The sequence below is a fragment of the Mus caroli genome, chromosome 12 (genome assembly GCF_900094665.2).
Source record: "Mus caroli chromosome 12, CAROLI_EIJ_v1.1, whole genome shotgun sequence".
NCBI classification, from domain to species: Eukaryota; Metazoa; Chordata; class Mammalia; order Rodentia; family Muridae; genus Mus; species Mus caroli.
The window spans coordinates 74,818,969-74,835,373 of record NC_034581.1 but is presented as its reverse complement, the minus strand read 5'-3'; the positions used below and the strand labels follow the sequence as shown (position 1 = coordinate 74,835,373).

At 43.4% G+C, this 16,405-nt stretch overlaps 1 protein-coding gene and 1 non-coding gene across 3 annotated transcripts in view; both read left to right on the top strand.

The window, feature by feature from the left end:
- Dcaf5 (DDB1 and CUL4 associated factor 5) overlaps nucleotides 1-16,405 on the top strand; it is a 90,514-nt gene that overhangs the window by 34,091 nt on the left and 40,018 nt on the right. The window lies entirely within an intron of this gene.
- LOC115032885 lies at nucleotides 2,298-2,436 on the top strand. The gene has a single exon (XR_003838536.1).

Sequence of the window (16,405 nt, the reverse complement as noted above, 5' to 3'; positions counted from 1 at the left end):
AGACACTCCAGAAGAGGGCGCCAGATCTCGTTGCGGATGGTTGTGAGCCACCATGTGGTTGCTGGGATTTGAACTCTGGACCTTCGGAAGAGCAGTCAGGTGCTCTTACCCACTGAGCCATCTCACCAGCCCCCTGTACCCCATTTTTAAAATAGGGTTATTGATTGTCTGGAGTCTAACTTCCTGAGTCCATTGTGTATATTGGATATGAGCCCTCTGTCAGATGTAGAGTTGGTGAAGATCTTTTCCCAATCTGTTGGTTGCCATTTTGTCCTATTGACAGTGTCCTTTGCCTTGCAGAAGCTTTTGCAATCCAAGGAATGGATCCATTTGCATTCTTCTGCATGCTGAACGACAGTTGAGCCAGCACCATTTGTTAAAAATGCTGTCTTCTGTCCACTGAATGGTTTTAGCTCCTTTGTTAAAGATCAAGTGACCATCAGTGTGTGGGTTCATTTCTGGGTCTTCAATTCTATTTCTCTGATCTTCCTGCCTGTCTCTGTACCAATACCATGCAGTTTTTATCACTATTGCTCTGTAGTACAGCTTGAGGTCAGGGATGGTGATTCCCCGAGAAGTTCTTTTATTGTTGAGAATAGTTTTTGCTATCCTGGATTTTTTGTTATTCCAAATGATTTTCCAAATTGCTCTTTCTAATAACTCTATGAAGAATTGAGTTGGAATTTTGATGGAGATTGCATTGAATCTGTAGATTGCTTTTGGCACAAGGCCATTTTTACTATATTAATCCTACTAATCCATGAGCATGGGAGATCTTTCCATTTTCTGAGATCTTCATCAATTTCTTTTTGTAAGCTGATACAACCAGTCTGGCAGTTTCTCAGAAAATTGGACATAGTACTACCTGAGGACCCAGCTATACCTCTCCTGGGCATATACCCAGAAGATGCACCAACATGTAATAAGGACACATGCTCCACTATGTTCATAGCAACCTTATTTATAATAGCCAGAAGCTGGAAAGAACCCAGATGCCCCGCAACAGAGGGCTGGATACAGAAAATGTGCTACATTTACACAATGGAGTACAACTCAGCTATTAAAAACAATGAATTCATGAAATTCTTAGGCAAATGGATAGAAATAGAAAAAAATTACTAAATTTGATTTCATTAAAATTAAAGACCTCTATTCATCAAAGATGGTATGACATCTGTGAAAAGATAAGCCAAGGACAAGTACTTGTAATTTGTAATGCATATATTGAATAAAGAATTTATAGCCAGAGTATATAAAAAGTATGATCTATGAAAGATAGAATTCCATTTTTAAGTAATTTTAATTTTTTAATCCTTCTATGTGTGTCTGGTGTCCCAAGAGGTCAGCAGAATGTGTAGGACTCCCTAGAAAATGGAGTTACAGATAGTTGTAAGCTGTGGGTGCTGGGAATGTAACCCAGGACCTCTGGAAAGGCAACCCCAGGAATTAAAGGTCATCTTTACCTGAATGGCAAGTTCAAGGCCAGCCTGAAGTTAATGAGAGTTAAAAAAGGAAGGAAGAAAAGTAATGAGGCTTTTCAACTTCATTACTCATGAGGTAACTGAAAATGATTGGAATTGTTCCAGTGGGAAAGACTGATAGTGAGACTAAGGAAGCCATCCTGCTTTATACTTTCGGCAACTCTAAATAGGTACTGCCGTCAGGAAAAGTGGTCAGGGTCTGCTGAGGCTAAAGGTATGACCTTTATAACATTTTGAGCCTCACTCTCAGATCTCCCTAAGAGATGCGATTGTGTTTCCACTGGGGATAAATCAATACAGGAGTATCGTGTCTGCTTTACTTAGAGCAGCCAAAAGCTGACACAAGCCTGATGTCCACTAAAGGACAGTGGATAAGCAGAGTGGACAGTGGCCATGTAGTAAAACACTGGGCAAACATTAAAAAAACACCTGTTGATGCTCACACACATGTAGATGTGCATGAGCCTCATGGTTAGAATTTTGAGTGAAAGAAGACATCCGTTTGTGTGGTGTTTAAGGACAGGTAGATTATAGGTGTTAGAAAAGTGGTATCCCAGGGTAAGATATTGACTGAGCTTGAAATCATATCTTGATCTGGTGTGGTTCATTGGTGTATACTTTTGAAATAACATATTCAACTAGGTACATGTAAAGTTAATACATAGTAGTGTATCATGTTAACTGTTGTGTGTGAATGTGTGGTGCTGAGGATCAACTCCAGGGTATCACACTGCATAAACATGCCAAGGAGGTACATCTCTAGCCTATCTAAGGGACAATAAGTTTGGTCAATAAGTCTGACCAAAAGGAATTCAAACTGGAAGCTGCAAAACCAACCATGTAGACAAAGGAGAAAATGCCTTTGTTTGCAGAAGGCAGCGGTCCTACATGAATATGGAGGTCTCTGTCTGACTTAGAATAGCTGGCTGAGTCTGATCGTTCCCCTCCATACAACCTTAGACTCTCACTCTCCTTACTGTTTCCCTTATTAGTTTAGGATCTCTGCAGATTAAATGCACTATCTTACAAAAAGGAAACAAACTGAAGTCGTTACTCTGTTGGGAAAATAAATGGAAGACTATTACTTCATTGAGTATTTACCTTATTCCCTGTGAGTCGAGTGCTCACAACAGCCTCATTAACTGTGTAGAGAGGTGACTTGAAGGGACAAAGAGAGAACATGATTAGGAGGACCCAGAAGCTTAGATGGAACAGTTAAAAAAAAAAAAAAAAAAAAAAACAGCAGAAAAGCAGACCTCCTCATCGAATAGCTCTACTTAGGGGCTAGCTAATCAGCTCCTCTTCCTTTTCCTTCCCTCTCTTCCCTAGTCCTTCTTTCTTCCCTTCTCTTCTTTGTATTTTGAGACAAATATCACTGTGGAGCCCAAGGTAGCCTCAATATCTGGCCATCCTCCTGTGCCATCTTCCCAAGTGCTCACTACAAGAGTGGCCCCCACACTTAGCTAGCCCGTCTCTTCCCCTTCTCCTCTTTCCCACCTACTGGCACATTTGTTAAACGCCTGCTTTCTCCCCAGTACTCTGTTCTATTCTCCATTGCTTTTCTTAATGCTGTCCTCACTCCTACAGTTTTTCTGGGTGAAATCCTGGAGGCCCGCATAGGTTTCCTTGCTCTGATCGTGCCTGGCACCTCAAGTTCCAGCAGCCTCTCTGTCACAGCCGTCACCTCCTTCCTGTAGTTGCTGTCCTCACTGCCTCTTTACTTGGAATTTTGTATTTAGAGCAGCAGATTCTTAAACAATTTTTGCTGTTGCTTATAGCTCGTTGGGGTTACCTTTGTTCATATTTATATACCCAGAACATATATTGTGTATGATGCTATAAAAATGTAAATAATTTTTAATCAATAACCTATTTCACTAGATTGAAAAAGAAAAGAACTGCTTAAGCAGTCTGTCCTTCTGTGCAGTCTTTCTTCTTCCTAGATACTCTTCTTCTAAATACAAACAAACACAACGATTTGTCCTTTTTTCTTTTTGATTTATTAAAAATTTTGTTTTATACGTATGGGTATTTGTTTGCATCTGCATCATGTGTGTGCCTAGTGCCTGTAGAGACCGGAAGAGGTCATTGGATCCCCTGGAACTAGATTTACTGGTGGTTATGAGCCATCATGTGGATGTTGGAAATCAAATTTAGGTCCTCCATAAAAGCAGCCTGTGGCTCTTAAGTTCTGACCCATCTCTCCATCCCCTTCTTTCCAATTTTTGTTACAGGGTCTTGTTTTGTAACTCAGACTGGCCTGGAACTCATGGTGCCCCAGCCTCCCAAGTACTAGAACTACAGTTGTCCTAGCACACACCGCTCTCCTTGTTGTTCATCTGCTTAATTCCTAGCTACCCGAGGACACTCCCTCACTAGACCTCCCTGTCAGATCCTTAAAAGCTTGCCCCTTGTGTTCTTAGCACCTACCATGGCGTTGCCACAAGATATGTATCTAGTGAGTCAAATTTCCTCTTATTCTGAGGGGATTTTACTAAGTGACTCTGATTTGTCCTCAGTGAAACCAGTTGCTGTCCTTTCCCAGGTGTAAGGATTACTACCCAGAAAGAGGCGTGCTAATCTGTTCTATAGTTCTTGATTTTTTTTTCTGAATCTTAAAAGGACCATGTTGTTTGTATCTTTAATCTCTAGTGTGTAGCATAGAACTTGGGATATTATGGGAACTTAGTAAATGTTGAATGAATGCATAGAACTATACTCAAACCTAAATAGTTTGTTTTCAGTGTTCTTTTTAGGATTTGGGTGGGATTAAGACTATGTAGTCTAATCTTCTTGTCTCAGCCTCTCCAGCCAAGCAGTCCATACGTTCGAAGTGTAATAACAGGGATCTTAGTGGGAGGTACACACATTCATGTAAGAGGCAAGGCCAGGTATTCTAGTAAAGTTGCTTTCTAGCTTTAAGGCACAAGGTGGCACTGTGAAATCAGTTTTGCTCATTGGTGGACTCCAGGCTCACATGTCCTTTAGACTTCATGATTATCAAGCATCAGGTTGCTTGGTTTAAGTGCTCTAATGAAATTTGTGCCCAGAGATTGAACTGTTGGTGTAGAGCAATGGTTCTCGACCTTCCTAATGCTGTGACCCATTAATCCAGTTACTCATGTTGTGGTGACCTCAACCTGTGGTGATACTATTTTCATTGTTACGTCACAATTATAATTTTGCTACTGTTATGAATGGTAATGTAAATGTTTGTGGAGATGGAGGTTTACTAAAGGGTTCACAACCCACAGGTAAGAACCACAGGTCTAGAGTGAGACCTATGTATGAGCTTCTGGCTTTAAGTAAATATTCTATAAGCAATTTTAGCAACTTGGCTTTTATCCAATAGTGGATGTTGTCTGTGGTTGCCTAGAGAGGTTGAATTTGCTTTTAAGCTCTCAGACCTATGGTCAGAGGACAGCACTGTGAAGTAGGTTTCTTGTCCTCTGCCTCTGTGGACTCCAGGGATCCAGCTCAGACGGTCAGGCTTACCCAGCAGTACTTTGTTCCCTTAGCCGTCTCTATAGTGTCTGTCTTTTTAAAGACTTATTTTATGTGTGTGCTTTGCCTGCAAGTACCACTTGCATGGCTGGTGCTAGCTCTGGTGGAGGCCAGAAGAGGACATCAGATCCTCTGGAACTAGAGTTACCTATCTTCGTTTGTGGTATTTATTAGCCACCTTGTGGGTATTGGAAACTGAACCCAGGCCCTCAGAGCTACACATACTCCTCAGCACCGGGCATCTCTCCAGCCCCTTCCCTGCTCTTTGTGGATTTGGGGCAGGGGGTGTTTGGTTTGGTTTTATTTGAGACAAGATTTTATTTTGTATTCACTGGAATTGAACTGTATGTAGCTCAGACTGGCCTTGAACTTGTGATCTTCCTGCTTAATTTTTGAGTGTTAGTATTTTCGGCCTTCACCACAGTGCTTCCCTGAAGCCTCTCCCTTAAAGATAGCTTTGAACTTACTGGACAGGCAAATGTCAGGAGCTGTGTGAAACTTTTAAAGACAGGGTCTCACTTTGATGTGCCAGGGTGAGGGGATATGGTGCGGAGGGTGGGGGGAGGGGGGCTGCACCTTCTCAAGAGAAGGGGAAGAGGGGATAGGGGAAGGATTGTAGGAAGGGGTGACTGGGAGGGGGGCCAGTGAGCAAGATGTAAAATGAATATAAATAAATAAAAGAAAGAAAGAAAGACAGACAGACAGACAAGGTCTTCGGGCTAGAGAGATGGCTCAGCGGTTAAGAACACTGACTGCTCTTTCTGGAAGTCCTGAGTTCAATTCCCAGCAACCACATGGTGGCTCACAACCATCTGAAACGGGATCCGATGCACTCTTCTAGTGTGTGTCTGAAGACACCTGCAGTGTACTCATATAAATAAAACAAATAAATAAATCTTTAAAAAAAAAAAAAAGACAGGGTCTCACTCTGTAACCTTGACTGTCCTAGAACTTACTATATAGTCCCAGATGGCTTTAAACTAGTAGAAATCTGCCGTCCTCTGCCTTTCCAGTGCTGGGATTAAAGGCATGGCACCTCACCTAGTTTAGGATTTTTAAAATTTTTATTTTTATACTCTAAGTCAAGACTTTTGTAGACTGCTATCTTGATCTTTTAGATAATACATTCAAACCACTGTTTATTACTGGCTTCTGTTCCCAGCACACACATGATGACTTACAAACCAACCATTTGTAAGTCAGTCCCAAGGGATCTGCCTTCTACCTCAGGCCACCTCTGACATTGCACACATGCACACAGACATATGAACAGGCAAACACTCATAACTATAAAAATAATAAAATTTTAAAAATTAAAACAAAAGGATGGAAGCAAGGAAGTTTAGTTGCAAATTCTTTTGTTAATCTAGTACAGCAAGAAATCATTCGGGATGGTCATACAGGATTTGTTAAATATAAAAATAAGTAAAATACAAAGTGGTGCATTGCATGTAACGGTGATTTGTGTCATAAATGTGGGTGTACTGGGAAGCTGCATAAAATGCATTTATTACAAAGATATAAAAATATCTGGAAACCATGGCAATCACACTGTCAGCCAGGGCTTTTCAAGCTCATTCTTGGCGAGTGGCTCCTGTATGAAGCACATCTCTTCCTGCGTCATCCTGTCTCACTCGCCATACTCTGTGACCTCTTGGTCTTCTTTCATTTCGGGGTTCGGGGTTTCCCCCTAAAAGTTCTCAGAAGCTATCCAATTGCGAATATTGTTTTCTGATCCTTTCCTGCTTGGAATCTTCCAGCCCCTTCCCCTCTTGCTTTTTCCCCTGCTCTGTGGTCTTATCACCTAGGGCTGTGTGTGCACCTCCTTCAGATCTCCTCCACCTTCCGAACTTCAGATCTTCCTCCCCGCTCCTGGTGCTAGTAGCAACTTCCATCTCAAACCCCCCCCCCCCCCTTAATCCACTGACTAGCCTTTCCTTAGCTTTAGCTTTTACCCTAAGGTCAGGGCCGATGTTATGTGGAGCAGATTCACACATGATCTCTCTTTCACAAACCTTGTGGTAAGGAGGCGTAAGGATATCTTTTGTTTTTAGACAAAATTTCATCTTGTTCACCAAGCTGGCCTCAACTTCTTAGTAATCCCCCTGCTTCAGCCAACCCTGAGTACTGGGATTAAAGGCATGTACAGCGTCCTGTGTGGGTGTTTTCAAAGTTGCTCTTGGTTTGTGTGGTTTTTTTTTTTTTAGACTGTGTGGTCTCAAACTTGTGATCTTCCTGCCATAACTCCCCCTACTACCTGCCAAGTGATAGGATTATAGGTGTTTGCCACCACACTCAGTGGGGCTTTGAATGAACCAAGACACCTTAAGAACCCAGTGGGTCCCTGATGTTATGGGAAAGTCATAAGTAATCCTCGAAGAAATCTACTATGGCACTGTCTTAATTCCTTAAGGGTTTTAGGATCTTTGGACTCCAAAATGAAACATCTAAGAGGAGGATCTGGAATACTTCCAGTCAGGGAAGTTCCTTTTTTATAAGATAAAGATGACGTCAGTGCCTATCATCCATGTTTTCATCATAGCTGGAGTAGGTATTCCATTTGACTATGCAAAGATATCTCTGCCAGAACTTTAATTCCTTCAGTAAAATTTGAATTTCTTGATATCTTAAATACTAAATATCTAGGTACTCTAGATATTAAAGTTCTAGATGTTCCTAGATCTGAACTCAAACTCATAATGAATCATCTTCAGGGGACAATAAATTTGTTCAGCCACAGACCGTAGTTTATTGTGTAATTTTCTCGGGCTAGTTGTTCTGAAGGTCTGACTCCTTTCATTCTTGAGAATAAGGCTCAGACCATTTTGAAAAAAACAAAAGCATCTTGTAGTTAGGCGCTCAATATTGAGTCTAGGGATATAAGGCCGGTATGGGAAGCATAAGGACATTCAGTCTGGAAATGAAGAGAGAGACCAGAGGAAAGGGGAAAGAGCCATCTTTTGTATAGATAGGGACAAACAGGAGAAGGGGAGATGGGAGATTCTTTCTTTCCCTCCAGCTCATATAAAAGAAACATTTTGGCATTCATTGAACTACTAAACATGGTAAAATAGTTACTATACCTATTTCTAGCAACTTTTGGTATTCTATTTGTTCAATTATAGAGATTACAGAATATTCCACATAGATAATCCTAAAGCAGAAACTAATACGGAGGGATTTACTTCCTGTGACTGGCTTTATTTTGCCTCTGCTTGCAGTAAGAACCAGCCCTGATATCTGAGTTAGAATAGCAGTGTGTTGACCCAGACATTAACATAGTGGAGAAATTGGTGCCATTGTGTATTGGAAATCTTGCTGGCAGCATCAGGCAGCATTAGATAGTCACTTAGTCGTGGATTTATAGTAATGTGTTTCATAGTGTCTATACTTTGCAGTTTTGCCCCATTGTGGTAGTTTGAATGAGAATTCCCCCATAGGCTCAGATTTCAGTGCTATCAAGGGGTGGTACTGTTTGAAAGAATCAGGAGGTGTGGCTTTGTTGGAGGAAGTGTGTCACTGGAGGTAGGCTCTGAGGCTTCTAAAGGCCACACTAGGCCCACTGACTATCTTTCTTCCTGCTGTGGATCCAGATTAGAACTCGCAGCTCCTTCTCCAGCACTGTGTCTGCCTACATGCTGCCATGCTCCCTGCCATGATAACCATGAACTAAACCTCTGAATCTATAAGCCAGCCCCAGTTAAATGCTTTCCTTTATAAGAGTTGCCATGGTCCTGTGTCTCTTCACAGCAGTAGAATACTAAAGACACCTATATTGAACTAGACATGACATTCCCAGCACTTCCTTGGCCTGTTTCTTTTCTCTTCCAAGGCCTTAGACTTGGCCAAGTGTTTTTGCTCCTTTAGAGCAGTAAAAAGCGCTGTCTGAGTATTTTCTTCCTGTACCTTAAACAACAGCAAGGAGCAAACCAAGTCCTGAGTTGGCAGTAGTGTGGGCTGTCGGGTTCAGGCTGCTGCACCTCACATCCTGCCTGGAGTCTAAGGTCTTGTGCTGTCGACCCTTACATCACCCCCTGTGTGCTCTTGTTGCATTTTACAGCAAGTCACTGGTGGAAAATAACCTTCCATTCTTCTTTTAGGGATGTTTTTACTTGACTCATTGTCATGTGCTGAGCAGAGCTTCACGTGCCACTCAGATTTGGGTGTGCAGTGACAGATATTGCTGTGAACGGTAGACAGTGGCATTTTTGTCGTTGGTGTTCTGAGCCAGGTTTAATCTCAGCACTCCAAAGGCAGAGGCAAGGCAGAGGCAGGCACATTTCTGTGAGTTTGAGGCCAGACTTGTCTTCGCAGTACATTCCAGAACACCCAGGGTGTACTGGCTATTTTTGTGTCAACTTGACACAGCTGGAGTTATCACAGAGAAAGGAGCTTCAGTTGGGGAAATGCCTCCATGAGACCCAACTGTGGGGCATTTTCTCAATTAGTGATCAAGGGGGAAAGGCCCCTTGTGGGTGGGACCATCCCTGGGCTGGTAGTCTTGGGTTCTATAGGAGAGCAGGCTGAGCAAGCCAGGAGAGGCAAGCCAGTAAAGAACATCCCTCCATGGCCTCTGCATCAGCTCCTGCTCCCTGACCTGNCTGAGTTCCAGTCCTGACTTCCTTTGGTGATGAACAGCAGNATGGAAGTGTAAGCCGAATAAACCCTTTCCTCCCCAACTTGCTTCTTGGTCATGATGTTTGTGCAGGAATAGAAACCCTGACTAAGACACAGGGCTACACAGAGAAGACCCTGTCTCAAAAAACAAACAAACAAAAAACAAAAACAACAACAACAACAAAAAACAGTTTTCGGAGAGCAAGTCAGGATAGAAGCATTCTCTTATCACTCAGTTATTATAGAGGAATGAAAATGTTCTTTTTCAGGGGACATGTTAAGGAAGGAGGGGGGGAAGCAGACATTACAGATGTTAGAACAGTGGCACTCTGACCTCAGGAGCATCTTTCTAGTGAGAGACAAGAGGCCGGGGCCTTTCCACACGGCTTGATTTGAATTTCACTGAGATTGTAATCTTTGTCCACCTTGCTCATCCTCTTTCCAAAATGGAGTCATGTTTCTGAAAAGGAAGTCTCCAGTAAAAATTTTTTGTTCTTTGATAACTTCATATGTATATATATAATGTATTCTGATCATTTTTAACCCCTCATTGTCCTCCCTTATCTCCCTCCCAATGCTGTTGTTCCTTCCACCCCTGCAAGTCCCCTCCTGCCTTTCCTTCCCTCCTTCCCTCCTCTCTCTCTCTCTCTCTCTCTCACTCACTCACTCTCCCTCCCCCCCATTCATTTTGGTTTTTTAGCAGGGTCTCACTGTAGAACCCTGGATGTCCTAGAGCTCTCCATAGCCAGCCTCACAGAGATCCTGTCTCTGCCTAAGTGATGGGATTAAAGCCATGCATTTATTTAAAGTTGCTTACATGAGCATGGGTGTAGGCTTATGAGGGTGTGGGAGCAACTCACCAGTTGCTATACTACTAAAGAAAATGACTCCTTCTCCCCAGTAACCATAGCTCCTCTGCTAGGGGTGAAGGTCATGATAGAGTGTTGACGGCTTCAGTCTTGTGCAAGTGACCACAGCTGCTGTCGGGGTACAGTGGCCGTGTCATGCTTCACAGAACACTTGAGAACACTGTTTTATACCCTCTGGCTCCTATATTGTTCTCATCGCCCCTTCAACAGTGTCCCCCGGGCCTTGCGGGAGTAGAAGTCATGCACTGTTGAGTCTAAGCACACTTCTCAGCATTTTAATTCAGTTATAGTCTCGCATTAACTGCTGCCCACTGTAAAACGATTCTCTGATCAAGACAGAGCAATGCTCACCTGTGGATATGAATATAAATATTTAGAGCTATCAAGATGACTGCGTGAGTAAAGTCACTTGCCACAAAGCCTAATGATCTGAGCGAGTTCAGTCCCCAGGACCCCAGATGGTGGGAGGAAAACTGATTCCCACACTTAAGCACCCATACATGTGCACACACATGCATACACAGAGGAGAGAGAAAATGTAATGCTCATAAATATTTAAGGGCCATTTAGCAACAAATCCATTAAGCAAACAACAGTAATGTGTTCTTTCCTAGAGTCTATGATCTTCCCCACCATGATCCTTTAACCAAATTTATAGTACGAGGAGCAGATTGCCTCCTGTAAGTGTGGCCTCAGATTCAATGAGAGTGTGGTCCATAACAGGTCACTACTGCACCAGTAGGCACGTCTTGTCTGGGAGACTGGTATTTTGGCATAGCATGCAGGGTCCCTTGCTGGTAAGATGTTTGATGGTGTTTCTCCCTGGCAGCCTGTACAGCATCTTTCAGCACTATGAAGGCTAGCCAGTAGACAGGAAGTTTCCATTTCAGTTCAGAGCTTGGCTTCTCTGTCCTGCACCCAGGCTTTGTAGTATCTTCAGCACCAGGCCCTCACCATATAGCTCTGGTAGTCAGATAAGAGCAATAATGACAGCATGTGTTATTTGGGGTGGGGTCCTTTGGGGTCTCCCCAGTCAGTAACTGGGGAAGTATCACATGCCTGGCAATGGATTTTCATTTAATAATCTGGAAGCAGCATTAACCAGTTATATAGGGGACTTGAGTTCGAACCTTTTTACAAAGTACAAAGTAAGCTAATTATAAATTTAATTATAAATTACAAAGTAAACTAATTTATTACATGTATGTATGTATGTATAGATGGGTATATGGATGAATGCATACATGCCGTGGTGCAAATGTGCTGTCATAGGGTAACTTGTGGGAGTTGATTTTTTCCCTCTACTGCATGGGTCTTAGGATGGATCTGGGATTGCTAGGCTTGGCGGCAGTTGCCTCACCTGCTGAACCATCTCTCTAGATCTCAGTAGGATTTTTCAAATGTCCTTGGTTTTAGGTGATTCTACCCTTACCATCTCCTCTCCTCTCCTCCTCATCCCCACGTAAATCTTTGCACGCCCAGAACGTCACCTGTACTCTCATCCCTGTGCCCTCTACTCGCACCACTACCCCTCCATGCTGCTGCCTCACGACCCCATCAGGAGCTGGTTTTAGCTTCCTGGCCTCTGTAGAAATTCCAAATTAAACACACAAATCTAAAAATTCAAAGCTAGAATTATGGTATAGTGAACATATGGTGTTTTGGGGGGCCTGGGTTCCCACACTCAGAATAACATTTTTCTAATTCCATATATTTTCCTGAAAATTTCATAATTTCAGTTGTCTTTACAGATATGAATGAATAAAATTTGTGTAGGTACCACATTTTTATTATCCTTCAGTTGATAGACATCTAGACTGACTCCATTCCCCAGTTATTCTGAACAGAACAGCAGACGCACATATCTCAGCAGCAGAGTCCTTTAGATATGTAGCCAAGAGTGGCAAAGCTGAGCCATATGGAAACCTACATTTTAATATGTTCTAGATCACCTTTAGTCCCAGCACTGTGGAGGCAGAGCATCTCTGAGTTTGAGGCCAGCCTAGTCTATACCATAAATTACAGGGCAGTTAGGACTATGTAGAGAGAGACTGTTTCAAAACAAACAAACAAACAAAAAATCCCTCTAGCCCCTCACAGGATCTTGACATGTAACCCGTGCTAACTTTCAAGAAGTGTCTTTTAAGTTTTGGAATTATAGGTGTACACCCATTATGCTTGGTCACTGGATGACTTTGTGTGTATGTGAGAGGAGGGTGTGGGGAGAGGAGGGGTGTGTGTGTGTGTGTGTGTGTGTGTGTGTGTGTGTGTGTACACAGGAGGCCAGAAGAGAGCATTAGATCTCCTGGAGCAAAAGTTGCAGGTGGTTGTGAGCCATCCAACCTGTGTGGTGAGAACCAAACTCAGGGCCTCTGGAAGATTGGTGCATGCTCTTAACCACTAAGCCAGCATTTTAGATCTGAAGTAAAGAATCTTTAACATTACCGTATCCTGACTATAAAGACAAACTATTTTTAAGTCTTTTCTCAAGCCGGGCAGTGGTGGCACGTGCCTTTAACCCCAGCACTTGGGAGGCAGAGGCAGGTGGATTTCTGAGTTCGAGGCCAGCCTGGTCTACAGAGTGAGTTCCAGGACAGCCAAGGCTACACAGAGAAACCTTGTCTCGGGTGGGGGGGGGGGCACAAGAAAGCCTTTTCTCTTGGCAAAATAGATCATTCCTTATTCTCACTATAAATGGCTAGCTGCATAAACTCCTGCTGAGATGTATCCATCCATTCTTCTGGAAGGAATCACATTTTGTCCTCTACGATGTACTCCTAACTACATCAGGTTCTTGTGCACTCTCCTTGGTTGAAAGATTAATTTTCTTACCCGGAAATGCAGGAAGAAGAAAAGTTACTGGAGCCACACTCCTGCATTCTAACCAAATTATAAATGCCAGGTCAAGGATCTTGGGTGGAGATAGAATAGACCCATGGGCCAGTGATGGGCAGGCTCCTCTTCAGGCCTGACTGGAATGGACAGAAAGGATAGCTATTAACTGATGATAAGGGGGTTTAGCAGAGGCCCCTGCTTCCTGTCAGGGACTTGAGCTGATGTCAATCCTGCTGCTGCGCTACTGTGCTACTGTGCTACTGTGCTGTGCTGTGCTGTGCTGTGCTGTGCTGTGCTGTGCTGTGCTGCTGTGCTGGCTGTACTGCTATGCTGGCTGTGCTGTGCTGGGCTGGGCTAGGCTGGGCTGGGCTGTGCTGGGCTGGGCTGTGCTGGGCTGTGCTGGCTGTGCTGGCTGTGCTGGGCTGCTATGCTGTGCTGGCTGTGCTGGCCAGGTTTGTTTCTGTTGAGTCTTGTTCCACCCCTCACCCACCCTCAGTTCCACAGATTCTGGCTGAGTTGCAAGCTCCATGCTGACTGTAGATTGAAAGCCTCTCATTGTTTTTGAACTCAGTGTTTAGATAACACCGCATGCCTGTGGTGGCCAGGGCTCCCTATAAAGGAAATGCCTGGGCTCCAGCTGCCCAGTCCTTTCATTCTCTGTGTATGAGTGAGTGAGTGTGGCTTGTATTCAAGACATTATAAGATCATTTATTTCTTTGCTGGGTTTATCATTTGGGGACTTGGGATTCTAGACTTCTCTTTGGTACTTGGAGTTCTGGGGATGGCTTTTGTCTTTGCTGTCTTCCATCCATTCCACCCAGGAGGATGGCACAATGTTTTATCCAAACCTTGTTTCTGCACACAGCCACAGTACCACAACATTCCTCCCTTGGTGAGAAGATTGCTTTGGGAGGGTAAAGTAGGCATGGCTGCGGCTGGTGTTGGCAGGTTGTGTTTATGACCATGCCAAGTTGGCAGCTGCTCCTGCATGGACGTTTTCAGGGCCATTCTTCCTGTAGGTCATCTTCAGGCAAGTCAGGACCTCATCAGCAAAAGAAATCATTTAGAAGCATACTGTATGTCTTAGTTAGGGTTTTACTGCTGTGAACAGACACCATGACTAAGGCAACTCTTATAAGGACAGTATTTAATTGGGGCTGGCTTACAGGTTCAGAGGTTCAGTCACTATCATCAATGTGGGTGTATGGCAGCATCCAGGCAGGCATGGTGCAGGAGGAGCTGAGAGTTCTACATCTTCATCTGAAGACTGCTAGTGTGAGACTGGCTTCCAGGCAGCTAGGATGAGGATCTTAAACCCACAGTGACACATGACTCCCAACAAGGCCACACCTACTCCAACAGGGCCACACATTCTAATAGCACCATTCCCTGGGTAGAGCATATGCAAAACATCACACTTCATGACTTTAAAAATGTTGTAAACATTATGAAACTACAGAAAAATAATGCAGTAAGAACATATAACTGCTTAGTGATACTCACATAGCCTGACTTCAGTGAATCGGAGATATAAAAGAGAACATGGTTGTGGCCTGGGTAGATAAGGTCCAGGCAATCAAGAATTCTGTGCAGGGACTGGGGAGCTGGCTCAGTTATGAGCCCTTGGAGGGGCTGGAGAGACGGCTCAGAGCTTAAGAGCAAACTCGGGCTTGAGGTTCCCAGCGTCTCTCTGGCGGCCGTCATTAACCCCAGTGCCCTCCTCTGGCCACCAGACTTATGCATGATGCACAGACATAGACATAGACATTCACATATACACATGAAACGCACACCACACTATAGCATAATAAGTGAACCAGAATATACTGTTTAGGAACGCTAGATAAATGAGAGTACACGAATCAATTTAAGATATTTCAAAGCTGAATATACACTTGGGAACTGAAAAGCTGGAAGCAAGCGCTGGTGAGATGACTCAGTAGGTAAGGGCATTGCTTCCAAGCCTGACAATCCGAGTTGGATCTCTGGAACTCTAATGGTGGGAGGAGAGAACTAAATCCCATAAACTGCCCTCTGATCTCCATATGTGCACCATGGTGCATGCCCCTCATTCTACAAATGAATAATTTAAAAAGAAACCACCTTTGTTTTAAATTAAAAGGAAGCAGGTATACTCTTCTTATTGCATTTGGGGATGTGCCTACATTGAAGTCTTTATTTAGGCTACTTATTTGGTTGGCCCATATATAATATGAAATTATTTTTTTTAATTTTCCTTTTATTTGTTTGGTTATTTGTTGTTTTGGTTTGTTTGTTTTGGAAACAGTCTCAGTATGCAGCCTTAGCTGACCTGGCACATCAACAGACATGTTATAAAAGACAAATCTATAAAACATAGTGGATTTTATGTATGTGAGGGTTTTGCTTTGAGTATGTCTTTGCACCACTTGCATGACTGGTGTCCTTGGAGGCCAGAAAAGGGAGCCAGATCTCATGGAACTGGAATTACAGATGCTTATATGCTGCCGTGTGTGTGTGTGTGTGTGTGTGTGTGTGTGTGTGTGTGTGTGTGTGTGTTGGGTATCAAATGCAGGTTCTCTGGAGGAGGAGCCAGTGCTCTTAATGGCTGATCCATTTCTCGAGCCCACAACAAAACCAAACCAAAACAAAACCAAAAACTGTGTGTGTGTGTGTGTGTTGTGTGTGACATGTGCCGTTGTGTGTGTGGGATCAGCCAGTTCTATAGAAGTTCTCTCTCAACCATGTAAACTCTGGGAACTGAGCTTGGGGTATCATCAGGTATTCTGACAGCTTTTTTTTTTTTTTTTTTTTTTTAAAGACAGGGTTTTTTGTGTGAGTGTCACCCTAGTTATCCTGGAATTAAATCTATTGAGCAGGCAGGCCTTGAAATTACAGAGATCTGCCAACCTCTGCTTCTCACATGAAGGGAACAAAGGCATCCATTACTGCGGCCCAATTTACCAGCTCATCTTTTAACAAATTAAAAATAAACACTTCTAGCCAGGTGTGGTGGCACATGCCTTTTAATCCCAGCACTCGGGAGGCAGAGGCAGGCGGATTTCTGAGTTCGAGGCCAGCCTGGTCTACAGAGTGAGTTCCAGGACAGCCAGGGCTATA